Source organism: Platalea leucorodia, assembly GCF_965183815.1.
Source record: "Platalea leucorodia genome assembly, chromosome: 3".
Taxonomy (NCBI): Eukaryota; Metazoa; Chordata; class Aves; order Pelecaniformes; family Threskiornithidae; genus Platalea; species Platalea leucorodia.
Genome location: NC_138825.1, coordinates 58900123 through 58919913, shown reverse-complemented (window position 1 = coordinate 58919913; position 19791 = coordinate 58900123). Strand labels below are relative to the sequence as shown.

General features: G+C 44.5%; 1 protein-coding gene across 1 annotated transcript in view; it reads right to left on the bottom strand.

Moving 5' to 3' along the window:
* Positions 1–16413: 16413 nt before the first annotated feature.
* Positions 16414–19791, bottom strand: part of SCAF8 (SR-related CTD associated factor 8) — a 102874-nt gene continuing 99496 nt past the window's right edge. The window contains exon 21 of the mRNA XM_082306800.1: positions 16414–17320. The gene's annotated coding sequence lies outside the window, so the exon portion shown is untranslated. The remainder of the gene's footprint in view (positions 17321–19791) is intronic.

Sequence of the window (19791 nt, the reverse complement as noted above, 5' to 3'; positions counted from 1 at the left end):
GATCGGCCAGTGCGATAGGGAGATGTGCATCGTCAGCTCCTGCCCCTGGTCCACGGGGAGAGAAGCCTCCTGGGAGAGGCAAGTGGTGTATTTTTAATTCAGAAACAGGACAGAGTACTGTCACAGCAGCCAATTGCAGATATCAGACATCAGCCTGCTTTCAGGGAAAAAAGAAACCCCTGTTGCCAGAAAGTCTGTTGGCTGATAGCTCCAATTTGCACACGAGGCTTCTCAGTATCAAATGCGAGTGCATCTTTCCAGCAGAACTGGCACAGCAGTAAGAGGTTCCCTTCGTCTCAGACAGGCTTTTGTCACTTCACTGAACCAACCACAACTTCTCCCCTCTTTTCTCGACACACACTTCTGCCTTTTTTTGTCCATTTATTTCAAATAGTACAGTAGGTGGGGGCAGGTTAAGGAAAATGAAAACCACCAGTCAAGATGTCAAGTAAAGCCAGAGCACGGATACATGAATAAATTTGCTTTCCCAAAAGACATTTGCAAGAAAATAAACAAGAAACAAAAATCTGCTGGAACTTTTTACCAGGGGTAAACAGATATTAGCACAGAGTAAACCTATCCCTATTCAATGTCTGCAGTATGCCAGGGCCTGCATCCAGACCACAGCTCCACAGCTGGCTCCCCAAGGACTAAGCACTTAAGAGCTCCTCGAAAATGCAACACTGCCTGCACTGTTTCTAAATCAACACGTCTTCCCCTTCAATTAGGTTCAGCAGGTTGACATCGCTGTTACAGAGCTTGATCCCAGCAGGACCTGCAGCCATCGTCAGCCTTCCCATGCCTGCCGCAGAGTCAGCAGCGTTGCAAGGCACGGCACCGGGCAGCTGCCGGCAAAAGCCAAGGTAATGTTGAAATCCCGACGAGTGCTGAATAGCACGAATGTCACCTCTCATGGGGAAACAGAATAATCCCAAATCAGTGTTTGATAATTGCACTGCCTTGTAGGCGAAAAATACCACAATACACCTGGCATTTATAACACTGCCTAGCAGCCAATTTATGACAGATGCAGTTGCAACATGAATTTACAGATCTGTATTGTTCGTGGGAAAGGAAGGGCAACGTTCTAGTGCTACTCCATGGAGCAACAATTATAATAGCATGACGAATAAAATGTGAAAGGAACAGGTTTTTTGCAATGTTACCAAGGAGAGTTTAATGCTAAGGCAGCGCTGTGGGCTGACGCAGGGTTTGTGTTCATAGCACATGTGTTTTCTGAAGAGGATGGGCTCAGCGTCTCCTTTGCTACATCCATTTGGCCTTCGTTCTTGTTTAAAGGCAGACGGATCCACAGGCGAAAGTTTTTACATGGCTTAGGTAATAATGGCTGGCAAATCCTTCTGCTAATGGGTTAATCCTGACCACCTAAAGGGGTTATCATCGGCTGAGAAGGGACTTTGTCGCGACATACTTGACAGAGACCCCTTGTTCCTTTCTTTCGGGTCTAAAGCCAGTGACGGGATCATTGAAAATGCTTCCTGGTCCTACTGTCCTGGGGCAGAGCGGTTGAAAGTTTCTTTTTCTGTTATGCCATTTCTCTGTTAGGTACAGAATTAGGTACTGGAGTCACTGTCTGGCATCACTACTGGAACTGCTTTAAATTCAGCACAGGGCTGGAGTGACACTATATTTGACCTGAGAAAGAGTCAGAAGGTATTTTTGGTTCTCCTGGCTCCTTCATGCTGTGACGACTCTGCTCAGTACTAACAGCAGAAGGATGAGATGAAGGTAATGTTACCGACGTCAACTGAGATGCGCTTGGACCCAGAGCTCAAAATTCATTTCTGGTCCATTCATAGAATCATAGAAAGCTTTGGGATGGAAGGGACCTTTAAAGGTCATCTAATCCAACCCCCCTGCCATGGACAGGGACACCTTCCACCAGACCAGGTTGCTCAAGGCCTCATCCAACCTGGCCTTGAACACTGCCAGGGATGCGGCATCCACAGCTTCTCTGGGCAACCTGTTCCAGTGCCTCACCACCTCATTGTGAAGAGTTTCTTCCTTATATCTAATCTAAATCTACCCTCTTTCAGTTTAAAGCCATTACCCCTTGTCGTCTCGCTATGCTCCCTTGTAAAAAGTACCTCTCCAGCTTTCTTGTAAGCCCCCTTCAGGTACTGGAAGGCTGCAATAAGGTCTCCCCGCAGCCTTCTCTTCTCCAGGCTGAACAACCCCAGGTCTTTCAGCCTTTCCTCATAGGAGAGGTGCGCCATCCCTCTGATCATTTTTGTGGCCCCATGTGGTATATTCTGCCCGTATACCTCATTACAGTGCAGTGCCAAAGCAATGGGATGGGTGTTCACACATCATGATAGTGCCTGTGCAAAGCACAGCCAAAAGCAAGAAAGAAAAGGAAATGAGTCAAGTCAGAGAGCTGAAAAATATATATGTATAAAAAAAGTCTTAAATGGTAGTGATAAACACTGATGAGAAAGTTCAATAGCAAAGTGTTTCAGACTGCTACCAGTTGTAAATGAAAATACTCACAAAGTTTCACTAAGAAGTTTAACATGAGCAGTTCTTACTATGAATTCTCACCATGGAAATGCACAATTAGGGTGGATTGAAATTATTTAATACTAATTTTCATGGTTGCATTAAATAAAAATGCAACTAATTATTTTGTTTAAATGATTAAAAACTTCAGTTACAGTTTTATCTGAACTTAAAAAAAAAGTTCACCTCTTTTTCTAAATAATTTTTTATTACTTTTTATCCACTAGAAGGGAAAACCAGTAGGAATATAGATAATATGCTAATTGGGGAAAAATTTAAAAAACCTTCATCAAGAAATATATTTCACTTGTTTGTTGCAAACTGTTGGTTAAAGAGAATGATGAATATAAAGACTTTTCTCTACATTTTTTCTTGCTAATGCAAGCCCAGTTTGTCATTAGAAAATCCCTGTTAATTAAAAAGTTTCAAGAAGTTTGGTTCACGAGCATCCTTTTCAAACAGAGGGTAGAGCCAATGCCAGAGGGTTCGGGCCCTCAGTCCCACACCACCAACACTGAATAGCCAGAGAGTGCAACTCTTAGTAAGAGATGCATTGCCTGCAGCATTTGTACGGGTTACTTAGTAACTACCTGTGAATAATGAAGGTATCCAGAGAGAATAAGGGTCACTTCACAAATGCTATTAACAAAAGGAGGCTAAAATTTCTCGTGAACGTATTTGGGAGTGACAGGTTGGAGAAGGGAAGCTCCCAGCAAGCAGCAAGATTTGTATTAATGAGATAGAGCACAGGCTTTGCAAATGAGCTGAAATAAAACACAATGAGATGGTTAATGGCAGATGAGTGGGATGTTTAAACGAAGACCTACTGTAGGGGACTTTTAAAATGTAGTCCTAAAACATACAGAGCATTAAGGAATTTTTTAGATCTATAAAACAGCAGCTGATTACGTACAGATGAAAGTTAATGAACCGGTATACTCTGAAGTGTCTTCTTTTCTAGATACGGCTCTGTAACTTCCATTAGCATCCACAGACTCTTAAAATACACAAACGCATTAGTCATGCATCAAATCACACCATACATTTTGTTAAGTATCCAAAGACTGAAGTGGCTCATACAGTCAAAATTTCTTTTCCCATGTGAATCAGACGCAATGCTCGACAAATCTCCACTGGAAAAGAAGGATGTCGTCTTTTGATTAATATCTTTTACAGCACCTAACGGCGTTAGGACCCTGTCTGTAAATTAGTCACACTGATTTCAAAACTAGGTTTTCAAAACTGTGTGAAAAAAACACATCAAAATATTAGAAAGCACTTGTCAGTGACAGAAATGAGGTCCAGCTCAGCATTGTCCAGCCCACATGTAGCCAATTTGCGCCACTCAACACGAGCATCCGATGTTACCAAATGGGGATGGTCATGTTTTGCAATCACGTTGCGGAGCATTAATGAATCAGAGCATTAATGAATCAGATCTCAAAGGCTAGAATTAAAACTGTCCTCGCTCTTTTGCAAGGAGCCTGCTTTATCCGACATTTTTCCCTTCAAAACCTCCCTTTGGTCTCCAGGTTGGGAATGAGTCATGTCACGACTCCCGAGGAGTTAAACAAATCGACGCATTCCGCTGTGATTCACTGACAGTGGTTTTGCCGTCTTCTGTATATGTTGTAACCCCAAGCAGCAACAATTAGCAGAGGGTTTGTGTTTGGCTTTTGTAATTCCTAATTCTGGTTTCTTTTTTTATTTTTTTTCCTCTCAGCTTCTCAATCTGTTTTTAATTAAATTCAGACTCAGGCAAATGTTGAATAGTATGAAAAAATTCACCGTCCGCATACCATGTAAGAGCTGCAGAATCTGGCAGCCTTCAAGTGTGTCACCGTGTTTTAAAAAAGGCAACTGGCCTCACTGTGTGCATACATCACGTTCTCTGAAGAGTTTTGTTTTTTTCTGTGTAAACACGGCCTGTTAATGACGCATGTAACCCTTTCCTTCTGCCGGGCAGGGGGCTGCGGCCACCTTCTGGTGACATAAATGCTCCAAGAAAGTCCATGTGGGGCACTGTAAAGCACAGCCTTGCTGGGGCCACCAGCTTCAGACCAGCGGTGGGCCTCCAAAAGTAGATGTGGACCAGGTAAAAGGAGACCCCTACCCCTCGGGTGTTCCTGCATTGCCAGGGACGTTGCTCTGGGGAGCTCAAGGGGTTTCACCCACGTGAAGAGAACTTGCTCTGTGGCTGTACTCAATCTTCCTGGGAGTGGGGGAGACTGCCGATGTATTTTCACAGCTGAAAATCCATTGAACCTGCCTTCGCGCCTATCTGCTCGCAGCCATCCCTCCGCTATGACACGCAATAAAATCCACAGAGCTGGCCTGGCAGGCACAGGGGCTATGTTTTCACTGATGAAAGAGCTGGGTTTTTTTTACACTGAGCACAAGACACGTGTATACTGTCTTGTTGTACAAGAGCCACGGAAAGCAACCAAAGAGTTCATACTCGTGAGTCCCCCTTGGAGTTGGCCCACAGGCCCACAAATGAGGGGACTGAGAAAAGCTGTTTCTGGAGAAAGGGGAAGGCCAATTTAAATTCAAAATTCTTTAAATGTGGGGATCGTCTATAGAGATGGAGGGGCAGGAGCAGGGCAGAAAAAGACAGTACAAAAGGCTGGAAAGAGAAAGAGAAGTGTGTTGAAGAGGGCAGAGAGGAAGGAACACTAGACGGGGCAAGGTCTTGCTCTTGGTAAGGCACAAAGGACACCACTGTATTTCTTGCTCCTCAGCCTGTCCCTGGCTGCCCAGCGTGGAAAGTAAGTGCTACAGCTGCCGAGGACCATAAAGCAAAGCAGACAGAGCCACTGATTAAATGGAAGAAAAGACAAATCTGTCCAAGTGAATGAGTATTACTACCCTGGCTGCCACCTCTGCTCCAAGTAGACATTTCTGCCAGCTGTTTAACCCAGGCTTAGCTGCTTTGGCTTCAGCAGCTTGATGTTTCTGGGTCTTTCAGGTTTAATGCCAAAGGTAGAGGCTTTCTATCTGGGACAAGAAACACCCTACCTGATGCAGGAGGTCTCAGTATTTCCTTCTGTTCTGGCTGAGTTATAATGGATCTCCTTGTCTGCTTTTCTCTGTCTCTCTCATCTCCTGCTACAATCAAATTGGATGGTCTGTTATTTCAATCCACCTTTGGATTGAAGCTTGCCTGCAAACACAGACAGTTGCTAACCAGTATGCCAGGGACCTGCATTCCTCAGGCTCTGCCTGACTGCAGCGCTTTCTTTCACTGCTCACATTACAGCCTGCCCAGTTTGAATATTCACACCGACTTCTACTTCCCCAGGCATGAAGGTCCTCAGGCTGTGTGAAGATGAGATGCAGTTTCTCTTTCGGGCAAGTTGCTTTTCCCTTTTCCGGTGTTAGCAGCTGTGTACAGTAACTCCCCTCCCAGTTCCCCGCCTCCGACTCTTCACACAGACAGCAAGGGGACAATAAAAGTTCTCTACACACATCCATAGCCCTTGCTTCAGGGAACATCTTTGCTTAGTCTCAAATGCACCATAAGTGTTTGTGAGCTCTGCAACCACTGCATAATTTTGTGGCAATTCAGAGAGCTGATGGGTTCACATCCCTTCTCAGTCTTCCTTCACAAACCATCCCAAAGGTCATGTCAACTCTTTATTGGCCAGCTACATTTCAGTTTCTTGCCATATGAGGATCTGGTCAAGATCCTGTCAAGCTACATCTGCACTGCACGATGCCAAGTCAGTTCTGACCATGCTGCTCAGAGGCGACAGGAACGGTAGCAGCTGTGTTTGCGCACAGCTCTGCTTGGGCTAAGCTGTCCTGCTAGAAAGCACCTTCGTTGCTCTGCTTGCACCAGCCAGCTCCCATGTCGGGCTTGGCTGCTGAAGTGGAGACGGAGCTTGAAGCCTCCTGACAGGGCTCCCAGGTGCACCCTGGCCATGGCTATACAAAGCTGGGGGCTGGATTACCTGCTTTCTGACTTGGCCTCTGCGTTGAGCCATTCCTCCGTGGCCAGCCACACAGGCTGGTTCAAGTAGCAAGTGCTGTGAACGCCCCGGTGCCCAGACATAAAAGCTAATCTCTTGGTTAGCTGCTAATCCCCAGACCCAGCTTCAGTGCGCAGAGACATGGGCGGCTGTTTGCTTTCTGCCAGGCAGCCTGCAGATGGGCTCAACTGCAGCTGAAGCCTGAGGAATGTAGAAAATTTCTGTAATAAAGCTGATAATGGTCATTGCAGGAGAATATGTCATTTCCCATGGAAGTAATGACAGAACGGGCTGTAAAATATAGCGCCAGACTCAAAATGACATTTTTCTGCTTATTTCTTCTTTTTTTTTCTCCCTGTTGCTGCGTGAAAGGCTTCCTCAAGTACGGGGGGAAAGTGGTGATCGGACCCGAGCATGGCAGCAGCAAACCCGCCTGCGTCCCCCCCAGCCCCCCGACGGGCAAAAGTGCTTAGAAACTACCCACCCCCAGATCGCATTTTTCTCTTTCGTTTGAAATGGTTTCGAGTAGGAAACCACAGCTCTTCCAGGACGGAGAACTGACCGAGAACAACCGCTTCAGCCCGCAAGACTCCCCCGGGCACCCCCCGGGCACCCGGGCGGCCCCGGCCCCGGCCCCGGCGCCGGGCGGCGGCGGCCCCGGGCGGCGGCGCTGGGCAAGGGCTCCCTCCGGTGGTAGCTGCGGGGAAAAGCCGCTGGCGGCGGCCGGAGCCTGTCCCCCCCCCGCTGCCCGCCGCGGCAGGGGCCGGAGGAGCGCGGCAGCCCTGCGAGTGATTTGGGGCAACGACCCGCTTGCCAGTGGCGCAGGACACCCGGGGCCACGCTGCAAGCCGGGGGAAGTGAGCCAAGGGAAAATAAAGGGAAAGCAAACAAGTCCGAAGTCACTTTGGTTCTGAAAGGATGAAAAGGTTTCACAGCGCACAGGGGAAAAAAAATGTGCTAGATTTACATCGGCCAGAAGGAAAATGTACTTGGGCAAACAGCCCTTGCTTTTGAGTAAAAGCTCTTTTGAGAGGTGTTTTTATTCAAGTCTCCCAAGGAATGCAATCAGTTACTCTGTCTTGTCTAAACTTCGACTGAATATATAATTTCATTTAGCTAGTAATTGGCTCCCTTTGCCTTCATGCGGAGACCCAGGAATGCTGCCAAAGATCCCTCCCGTCTGGAGTCTGCAGTCTGCAGCGGCAGCAACCCAGCTCTCGGGTTCGGCTTCAGCCCTTTAGCTCTTGGCAAGCCCAGCAGGACATGCCGCCCGCTCCTGGGCCCGGCGGGGGGACCTGCCACCCCGGCCCACGGGCCGCCACGGGAAGGGTGGCAAGTGCTGCAGCTGGGAAAGGCAGATACCCTCCACCCCCCTGCCCCTGCCCGGGGGGCACAAGCTGCCCTGGGAAGACCTTGCGGAGACAAAGTGCCAAACGTGGCAGAGTACTGCTCTTAACCCCGCCTAAGCGACAGTCCTCACCCGTAAGAAGAAAAACTGCCATTGGAGAGCATACTCAGAGCGTGTCTGATACTTAAGAAGATGTTCTGAAACAAATACGAAATGGGTCCTAACAACCTGGACTTTTTAAGAAGACAGACAAAAAGAGTGAGGCTGACTGGAATTACATCTAACTGGGCATGTGGTAGCAAAGGCAATGGCAAAGCATCTGTATTTCTTATATAGTTTAATAATCTGAAAAGCCTAAGACTGAAGTTAAGCTTTATTACAAGGCCCTATTCATCTGCATTTGAAAGTTACATGACCCACACTTCCCAGCTGCAGCAGGTCGGTAGCTGTTGACATCAGATTGCTTCGCTGTGCTGCTGGAGCTCTGACCTCAGATGTCCTGCCTTGATTTACCCTGGAACATAGCACCTGTTTTGCTGGGAGCACGCGTCAAAAGATGAAAGATGGCCACGCACTCACACTGGCTCTGCTGCGGCTGATTGCCCTGAAAGGACGTACACAACTTTGCCACAAAGCAGTGACCAAAATTTCCAGGATCAGCAACACTCATTATAGTTTTAATGAAGCAAAACTGGTCGTTGGCTTCAACTTCATTGCATGCCCATGACTCAGAGCATGGTTTTACCTTCCCTGTGCACAAACAGAAACACAGCAAGGATGGGAGGAAGGACCTACAGGGGACCAAGCCACATAAACATGTCACTGACTTTGAAATTGCCTTTCCAAACCTGAATGGCAGCATTGATCATTTGAAGTGCTGCCGCTGTTGACGAGGCTTCATCTTTCAACTGGTCTTCGTGTCTTTCTATTATTTTTCATTGTTCTTGACTAAAGACCAGGAATCTTAGGGACAAGAGAGCTCTTGTTTGGTCTTGAAGGTTAGTGTGCCCCTGGAACCGCTGGAAACTTATTTAAGATGGCAACCAAATCTTCCTTTTGGGTTTTTGAAAGATTAAAAATACAATTATTTCAGAAAAAATGCATTGTGCCATTCTGTATTTCTATGCTTGCTACTTCTTTCTTTTGGGTTCAGTTGTTGCTAGCCTTGAATATTTAGGACTAATCGATTCCCACTGACTTAACTGGGGAAAGAACCTGCTATGTTACTGAACGGACTCATATGACGTGGATATCTTCATCATCCAAGACACTCTTTTCTCCCTTGAATTTCTATGTCGACACTGGCTCACAGCAAGTTCAGTTACACAGGGATGTCATCCTGATGTAGACAAGAGCTTCCATATGTGGCGAAGAACCGTGATTTTCTGCATAGCAGTTTGTGTCTCTGCTGTGCACTGATACATATTTACCATCGTGAACCAAGCCTTGGTCCCACAGAAGTTTGTGCAAGTTTTGCCGTGGACTTCAAGGGGCAATTGAATTACACGAATTCAGTCTGTAATTCTTAGCACAAATATATCGTCTAAAACAGTGTAGGCACATACTCTGTACTATTATGGAAAGAGATAACAAAGTGATTACATACAAGAAGGGCCCAGGACCCGGAAAGCAATTCATTACAGAACTAATTTGCTGTGTATAGGTTCTATTGATTGCCTCTGCCATGGCACATGATGCTTTCCAAGACTGCTTTGATTCATCACCTAATATATGTGGCTTAGTGCTCCTGGAGCTCCTGAATTTATGCCTATGAATAAAGAGAAAAAAAATCACCATCTCTGGGTTGGAAATCTTAAAAGCAAACACAAAAAAGAACAATGACAGCACAAAAAATGGAGCCTCATCACTGACTATATTTTATAAACTGTGACATTTGGGAAATCTAATGTTCTGGCCTGGAGATGTGGTGGGATGGACTGCCCTTAACGATGAATCACTGCTCCGGTATTCCCTGCAGAAGTTGATTGTAAAACTGCCTGAGCAGTGGAGCTGGAATAGGAATGAATATCCTTCTCTTTGGAGATTACCTTAACAGCTAAGTAAATTCCATGCTTTTCTTATTGTAACAGTACTTGAAATCAGTTATGTGAAGTTAAGCTGCAATACTGAGTGAAGAAATGATGAAAATTTCAAAGCTATGCTAACAAGTCTTTCTTTTACTCTGTCACTGTGGTAAACAGGGGGAGGCTGTGAGAATGCCCATGGAAAAAGCACTGGCTGATGTGCAGAATACGCGTTCTGAAAAAGAAAAAGCAAATATGTTTTATTTCCTTTGAGTGTCATCCAGCTACAGATGACAATAATTGTTCAAACTCTGCGGGGACAGTTTTACTTATGCTAGAGGCTGTTCCTGCTTCCCCTGCTGCGCAGAGGAGCTCTTTCACCACCGTAAACGGCAGGTCCCATCTCTGCCAACTTACGGCTTGACTTCTTCAGAGAGCCTACTCCTCCAGGTCTGCAAGTGCTTCCGTTCTTACCCAAGCTAAAGAAAGCCAAGGCGCCTAGCACCTCACATCGGCCACGTAGCACCAAGCACGGTTTTGTGTGGGGCAGGGCTTTTGTCGGAGAAACTTCAGCACGGCACTGATCAGCTGCTTCACATACCCGCTGCTGGGGAGCGGGGGGACGTGTGGCATCAGGCAGGGTCTCCCAGCTGGAAACCGTGAAGGTCTCTGCCTTAGCTTACCTGGACTCACTTTTAAATTCTGGCTTTTATTTTGCAGTGCTTTTGGTAACAAAGAGTAGTAACAAAACGGAAATAAACCCAACAGCAGATCCTATTCTGGGCCTCATGAGTGTTATTGATTAGCAATCCACCTGATTGATTGATAAAAACTGCTATAAACGAGGGTGTTGGGAGGAGAATTCCTGAAACTGTCCAAATCTGTATCGCACAGGACATGCCAGTGTCGCAGCAAAAGCAAGGCTGACAGAAATGTTTTATAGCGCTTATATGATAAGAATCTAATCTGGATCTCACATATCTTTTAGGCTATTTCTCAAAACAAAGCATCTTGTACACAAACAAGTAAACACTCTTCTGTTTTTGACTAGCTTCCAGAATTTTACTAAAGATGATAGGTGACACAGTTTTGAATATTTAGTTTCTAATTTTCCAGTTTAACTGGATTTAATAGGAATCTTTGTGCCTCAGTAAGGGTTAGGGGCTTTATTTTGTTCAGCCTGAAGTTACATATTTGGGGTTTTAAGGAAAACATCATTTTTTGGCTGACTACCACAGGTACAACTGAAATATTGCTATTTTTCTGGCATCCACTGACAGTTACAGCTCCGCATTTCCAGCTTGCCCTGGAGGCGGAGCGTGAACTCTCCGGTGCATACCCACTACGTGAATACTGGAGTACGTGGAGGGTGGTAGCTGTGAAGGGTGTCTGGGATTAGATAACAGAGCGCTTGGGGTGATTCTGGTCTAGCTTCAGTTCATTCATTGCCTGCTCTCACTGCGATGGCTGTGCTGTCCCCAGGAGTAACGACCAGCTAGGAAAAGCTTTCCCTCTCCTGCCAAAGCTCATCCGCCATGAAACGTGCCGTGGGGGGCTGTGGCTGGGCAGCGCCTTCTGCCTCGCAGCAGCTCTGGCTGCAGCTCCCTGCAGCACGGTCCGGCAGGGCACGGCTCCCGCAGCCAGCAGCAACTGCTGCCTCCCGCTTCTAAATCCAGGGACGTTTAATTCAGCTCTTTGAGTTAATACCCTTTGGCGGGGGCTGCACGGCTAGAAGGCGTGTCCCCTGGGTGGTGGATAGGGGATCCCTCTCTGGAGGGTGCACCGGATAAAATTGAAGAAGGTGCCGTGAACCAACGCAGCCTAAGGGAAGGCCACCCTGACAGAAAAACCACTGGCCCTCCAAGTCATGGGGGTTGGGCAGGAGGCCAACTACCTCCTCCCGGAAAAAAAAATAAAAAGTTGCAGAAACGACGAACATCAACTCGGAGATGGAGAAAATCAGTAATGAAGTGAGGAGGAGGAGATGGAACTGGATCGGTCACGTCTTCAGGAAAAAACCAACAGAAGACTGCGCTGTGGCCCTTGGGACTCCAGAGCACGCGGCCGCAGACCGATCGAAGTGGAAGAACGATGTTCGCGCCTTGTGTGCCTCCTGGCACTGAGAGAATTCAGATTCAGATTGAGTTAATACTGAATCTCTCCTTTGGGGAGACCTTATTGCTCTGTACAACTACCTGAAAGGAGGTTGTAGCGAGGTGGGGGTCGGTCTCTTCTCCCTAATAACAAGTGATAGGACAAGAGGAAACGGCCTCAAGCTGCGCCAGGGGAGGTTTAGGTTGGATATTAGGAAAAAATTCTTCACCGAAAGGGTGGTCAAGCACTGGAACAGGCTGCCCAGGGAAGTGGTTGAGTCTCCATCCCTGGAGGTATTTAAAGAACGGATAGATGTGGTGCTCGAGGACATGGTATAATGAAGACTTGGCAGTGCTAGGTTAACAGTTGGACTCGATGATCTTAAGCGTCTTTTCCAACCTTAACGATTCTATGATTCTATGATTCTATATGATTCTACCTGTTTCCCTGTAAGCTGGAAGATGGCAACTTTTTTTTACACTGTTTTTTCTTTTTTTTTCAAGTTGATCAAATCATTTTCTGCTTATTTTTAGTGGTAGTAATAAAAAGGTAGAAAGTCTTTTAAAGGTCTGTGCTGGCAATAGGGAGCCTCGGTGAAAAGCAGAACTGGTGTGAACAGCACATTCTCCATTTTCAGTGCCGCTTTGCAATTTTCTGACCTCACCAGTTCGTTGTCTAAGTTTGTTTGTAAGAGAGTGCCTGGCTACCTTTCCTCTTTTAACCTAAGTAATGGCATGGGAAGTTCTTCTTATGGATGGGTTTTTCCCAGTCAGGTTCGCTATGGGCCTGTACGAGCGCTCTGCTAATTCCGCCCATCGCTTCAACTTCCAGCTCTGCCCTGGGGTTTAAGAAAACAGTGACAACATCTGGGAAGTAAACTCATAACTGACGGTGAGTATTTCATTAAGTCTGCGCCTCACATCCGACACGTGACCACCTATGGAGGGCCTTGTGCAGAGCCCAGTGACACACCACAGAAACTCTCCTTCTTTGTAATGCAGCCAGGAGCATGCTCTCTCCCTCTGACTTCATCAGCAAAGACTAACTTCAAAACCAGACATGACCTCAGAAGCATCATTTATCGTCAGGAGGAAGGTGCCAGCCAAGCCAGAGAAGAAGACAGCCTTGAAACTGGCCAGGAACTGACCCAACACGAAGTACGAAGATGATCCTTCCCAGCGATTCCCGGGAGGCAGTTAAGGATGTCATATGGAGTAATACAACCTAATTGTTTCTTGCAAGATGGAGAGGGGACAGGTACAGAGGTCCTGCAGAAGCTGAGGTGAGGTGAAGCTGCTGACAGAGGGGCTTGCTTTGCATAGAAGGAAAACACAACAGGGAGTGAGAAAAATTGTGCTAATAACTTTTTAAAATGTTGGCTTCCTTAAAAGGTTATAATTAGTTTTGTTTATTGTTGATTGCAGTGCAGCAACTTCTTGTGAAATATCAGTGAAGCTACTTAACTCTCCAGTGATGTGGCTTATCTACTTATACATTAGAATAAAATGTATGCTGCCTGGAAACTTCTGTGAGACTCCCTTATTTAGTATTTGACAAGTATTTGGAGATTTCTAGATGCAGGTTGCAACAGAGAATTTAAAAAGTAAGATAGATAATTGCTTATGAAATATCGTTGTAGTGTCTCAAAAACTTGGGCTTTTTTGAGTAATAACTAAAAAATAAATGACCGTTTGATAGCCAACTGTTGGGGTTTCCCTTGTATGAACAGTATGAATCAACAGCAGCAGGTACACACACCCGTAGTTCAAAAAACAAGGGAACGCAACTGTAAGGAACCTAAAGCAAGCTGGTATTTGTAAAAGCCGGTGCTATCACAGCAATGCAGACTGGCAGTAGGAACAGAACTGCAGTCGAAGGTAAGATTTGGTGTGGTCAGCCGTAGCAGAGACATGCTCATACTTTGTCACCAAAATCCCAGCTGTGACCTGAAGAGTCAACTGTTTCTTAGATGTCTAATACCCAAACAACACCGGACAAAAGACCTGTCTCTAAACCTACTATTTATTTCAGGTCTGGGCTCTGAACAGATGTTCTTATTCTTGGAATGGATTATTGTCTGCTAAGGAAATGACTTAAGACCATCTTACTTGAATGCAAACTACATATTCACATATTACATTCAGTCAGCAAAACCAACACTCTTGCCTGCTAAGCCACATAGTCCACATTAAGTATTTGTTCTAATTGTGCAAATATTGAATTGCTCCAAGTCATCAAAGTCAGCTAATACTGTTTGTAAAGCCAGCACTACCCCGATTCAGATGTTTAAAGTTGCCAGAAAATAATGACTTTTGAAACTTTCCTTTGAAGCTGACTGAAGAGACGGGTGCACTGCAGGTCTCTCCATATTCATGCCCCTTCACAAAGAAGGGCTTGTCCAGATGCCGAGGGAAAGCACGGGGAGGCTTCTCAAAGGGGGATTCATCCAAAGAACAAAAAGCTCCAACCTCTGCCCTTACCAGAGTGCCAGGAGGTTTGCCTGTTTTGTTGTGTTTTGGTTTTTAATCACTCCTTCACCAGATGGGCAACACTCACACACCTCCTCAGAAAAGTTCACCCAACAGGACCGTCAAGCCTCCAGCAGCCCCCTGTACGGCACAGACAAAAAGCCATTTCTCTAGAACAGGCCCTGCTCTTGGGGCAAGTAGTTTTGACATTCAAATTCAAACGATGCCATGGTCAAGCTCAAGCACCTACAGTTCTGGTGGGTCCAGCTGGCCACATACTGAGCATGTACCTCATTCACAGCTAAAGGTCTGCTAGCGCAGGAGACCTACGCTGCCCTGGTATTGCTACGGCACACAGCTTTCACTTCTGTTTTTCTGAAAAAGTTTCAATCTTCAGAGTAATTTGAATGGCAAGAATGTATTCCTTTCATGGCAATGTATTTTTCTTGTACCTCGAATACTACCACCGACAGGTAATTTTAAAGGTGTTATTATTTTTTTTTTTCCTATGGATTTAATTAATTTCCAGTGCTTTATTTTCTTTGCAGTGTCGCTGAATCAAGGAACACTTCTCAGCCATAAGAAAGCAATGTGCTTAAACAGAAAGTTTAGGTAAGATTAGTTAATTGACAGCTAGAGGGACCCGAAGGCATGGTTCCTCCATCAGTGTAAGCCGACCTAAAACTAAGCTGCTGATAAGAAGGTGTTTTTTCCCACCCTCTTCCTGGTGTCAGAGCTGGCACAGGAGCGGAACTCTGACGCGGGGATGTTTCCAGTCCGCGCAGGAAGCCTCAGAGGTGTGCAGCTCTTCGAGGGAGGCAGTGGGAAGGTGCAAGCGGGGCAGAAAGGGAAGACAGGGCTTCCTCCCGTCAGCAGCAGCACAGCCTTAAATCAGCTCAAATTGATCCGGAAACTGCACCGAGACGCTCTTGTCTGACCCCATTCATGCTTAAATGCACTGCTACGGACTTCACAGCAGTGAGCGCTCTGCCATCCGCATGCAACTACATAAGATGCAGGATAACGGTGATGCCCGACTTAAGAGGTTTCAGAGGTCCGGGATGCCCTGTTGACGTGAACTCAGATGTTTGCTATAAGCTAACCGTAGCGTCAGCGGGACAAAACCCTGCCTATAATGCAGCATGGCTAGGGTAGCCTTGTCAGGACCACATTAATTTTTGAAATGCAATGTGCAGTCTTTGCTCACACAAACTTAATTGCTACATGAAGAATATTTTTATAGTTTAAAAACTTGTCTTTGAAGAAGAAAATAAGAAGGGGGAAGGAAAAAGAGTCTAATTGGCTTTTAAACTCTGCTGTACATGTGTTCAGGATAACATATTGCACACACAGCAAATCAAAGCCAGCTTAGATTCAGCTTTTCTGCAGCTTTTTCCTCCCATACCTTTCCAGGATTACTAATTAATAGAGACCAGATGTCAAATCCTTTAGTATGGTCTTAAATCCAGGATGCAAAGAGCCTAATCTTACTGTCCTGGGGCCTCGTGTGTGAATTGAATTTAAGCATTACTATTGATTTGCTAACATTTTGTATCCCTCTGCCCTTTAACCTGTTGTAAACAATGATACAAAGGAGAACAAGGTCCAATCATACAAATACCTTCCTCTCTAACATTTTTTTGCCAAATCTTCTTCTAAACAGTGATCAGCCATAAGCAGGATTCCAATCAAAGACTTGCAGATACAACATAAAAGTAGAGAAAATGATGAGAAACAAAATTTTGAATTTAGATCTTTATTATACAGGCCCAAAGCTGTGGTCACCATGCAGTTACACTGTAATGGGAATGATCTTGCTGAAAGGATCTCGCTAAACAAATGTAAAGAGACCACAGACTACAGCATTCCAAATAACTGGCACTTTAATTTTTGAAAGAGCAAAAATAAATAAAGGAATGGCACATATGTCCTTTTCACATATGGTGGGGCATATACATATTCCTTCTTTTCTATAGCTATTCAAGAAACAAATTTAGGAAATACTGCCCGAAAATGCAGACCTTTCATGTGAGGGCTCAACTAATGTAGCTGTTTCTCTCCCCTTGGCTATTAGATCAAACACACATTCGGATAGGTGCATATGCCAAAAAAGAAATGCAATGTAATTTTTGTATTTCATTTCTACTTCCCGCCCTTTCCGCCTCCTTTCAGGACACTAAAAAGAAGTAACTGGAGACATCTAGTCAAATAAAAGCCCTGGAACTTTTCCCTTCTAGTTTTTCATTATACTCTCATAATTTAAGGGTTCATCACAAATCTAAAAAGGTTCAGGTGTCTCACAAGGAATTCATCATCTCTGGAATATAGACAGCCACAGTGAAGAGCTGCACATAGACTGCACACATAGTGTTATGTAAAAGTGGTTATCTTTAAAAAAACAAAACATTTTTTAAAAGTTGTAGATCAAAACAAAGCACGTCTTACTCCCTACAAGATTTTCTTGCAACCTGTTCTTCAATTATTTGCACTAGGAGATGCTACAAATGGTATTAGTTACAATATACAGTCCACTGTCATCTTCTGGTCCAGCAGAAGAACCTGTCTCTCCGATGGACGCAAAACTGTTCATCTGAGCAGATCATCCTCAACAGCACAAATATGGTCTAGAAACTCATAGAGTTTATGGTTTTAATTTATAAAATTAAACCTGCCCCAGACAGGTAATACTGGTATGTAAGTAAGTCTGCCATCCCTGGGTTCTGTCAGAAACGGGGTACTGAGGTGCTCAGAGCCGTCTCAGTCTGCAGCGCTGGGATCCTTCTGGCACTTCAGCCCCAAGATGCGATGTGATGCACGCTAGCACATGGGCGCACTTCTCACTTAACTCTGCAGAGCTCGGGACATGGTAAGCTGCCAGAACCTCCTTCATCTTGCCTGTTGACAAAAGGAACAATAACTAGTCATCACTGGTCGCTGGAGCGTAATTCCAATTTTTAAAAAGCCCTATAAATGAGACTTTTTTCTTTTTACCAGGCAATAGCAAATGTTTCATAAATAACAGATTTGGGATAAAGTTTACAGTCTCTCTGTTAGGCACAGGAAGCTTATGAGGGAGAAAGGTGTCTTATACTCCATGGTCCCTAGAATATTATCCAGGATTAAACATACCATTATTTTAAAAATATTATTAATTTTCCCTTTCAGTGTCCAGTAGCTTAGTACTTTAAAATCTTCATTACAATATTATCTCTGTAAAGAATAATTTTTTATAGCAGATTTTCTGGCCAGAAGTGCTGTGTTGTCTCTCACACACACTGTGCACAAGATACAGTGTAAACAATTTAGAGGGTTAATAAACAATTAACGAGCAAGAATCCAACAGATTAATAAGTGGCTTATGTAAGTTTGGTATAGAACTCTCTCTAGCACATATTGGTCACGTCCATTATGTACTGATAAAAACTATTCATCATAACAACTATAAATCCTTCATAAATGACTCCTTGAACAAGCTTCACAGAACCGAGGGTCAGAAAAGACCACTAGGTTATCTACTCTGATTTCCTGCCACTTATAATTTTTCCAGATAGATAGTCCTCTGTGAAGTCCAGGCACTTTGGTTCTCAGAAAACCAAACTTTTAGTATCACAGACTGAAAAAAAGAAATACCAAGAATACGCCTCCAATATGTATTTGCTGCAGAACAGGTAGAAGGAGAGGCAGAGGCACCTCTGAAGGGTGACTCACCCGCTCCTTAGGTAATGTCTAAAAGGTGTCCGTCTTTCTTCCATGGACTATAAGCAGACTAAAGACCAAACTTTCTTATGGCTAGAATTGAGCGCTTTGTATCCTACCACAAGTATCTGCCTATGTTCACCTGTTTATTTCACAAAGACCATTCACAAAGCCATCAGACCCTAGTAATTTTCAATCAATACTGACATGGGCAAAATGAGAAGAAGTATAATTGCTTCGATCTAATGTACATACAGAAGTCATGCAATAAATTCCAGAACTAGTATTAATTTTTTTGTCACATACCCTGAAATTTTGTGGAGATATCCAAGGTACTTTTTGCATGTCTAATTATTATCATTATCACATAGATAGAAATCACTAAAGGCATAGGGCTAGCAGGTAATTTGAGAGATTGCTTCACCCATCCCTGACCTATACTATGCCTGCTGATTGCCTAACCTATTTTTAAACATCTGCAAGGCTGAAGTTCCCGTGAATTCCCCCTAAACAACCTATTCCAGGGCTCCACTTTTCCTTGCCACTTATGTTTTTTTCCTGATGCTTATACTAAATCATCCTTGTTGAGACCTAAGCCTATTATTGCTTTCCTGTACCGACAGCATACATGGCAACTAACTCCCTTCCTCTTTGGAGTCACCCATTGCTATACGAAGGCTGCTATCATGCCTTCCTTTCCTCCTCTCATCTCTAGACTAAACAACCCTTCAATCTTTCCTTGAAGGCCCAAGTGTTTTAGATCTCTGAGCCCAGTTTGCTCTCTTGTTGGATCCTACCTGAGCTGCAGTTCCCGCAAATGGGTAAAGCTCTTCCACTGAGGCCTTATCAGTGCTGAGTAGAGCACAAGAATTACATTTTATGCTTTATTACTCCCCTTCCTATAGCCCACAATAGCTCTGGCCTTGTTTGCAGTAGCACAACAGCTTGGGATCGTTACGACACCAGGTCTTTTCTGCAGAACTGCTGCTTGGCCAGTCGTTTCCCATCTGTATTTATGTGCAGCTGATCATGTCGAGCTATCTGTATAGTTCTGCATTTACTCTAATTTAACTGCCGGAAAGCTGATATTTTCTAGGCTACTCTGCTACTTTATCAAGCTCATTTTCAATTGCTTTGCTTCCAACACACTTGTTCTGCTCTATGAATTTATTAAGCGTACTTTCTAACCTTTCATCCAAGCTGTCAGTGAGAATACTGACTAGTACCAGAACAAGGAACTTGCAGAACTGCACTTAATGGTGTATATCACTGAGAACTACTCTCTGCGTATGGTTTCCAAATCATTTATGCACTCACATAATCATTTATTCTAGCCCAGTTTCCCTAGCACACATGAGAATAATAACAACTGAAATATTTTGCCATACAGTCTTGTTCAAATAAAGCAGATAATACTAGTAAATATCTTTTAAAATGAAGTATTGTATACACTTTGAAAATGAAAGCATTATGGAGAAAAGATTTTGAGTGAGAAGACAGTCTTGCTGACAACTGATTTTACATCCATATAGCTACTTTTATGAAGTATGTGCTCTGCTGGAATATTGTTCAATTTAGGCTTAATGGAAGTCTTTCATAGCCTCTTAAAATTGAGTTTCGTTCAATGGAAACCTCCACTGAGAAAGCAACAAAGACATACCACTACAATA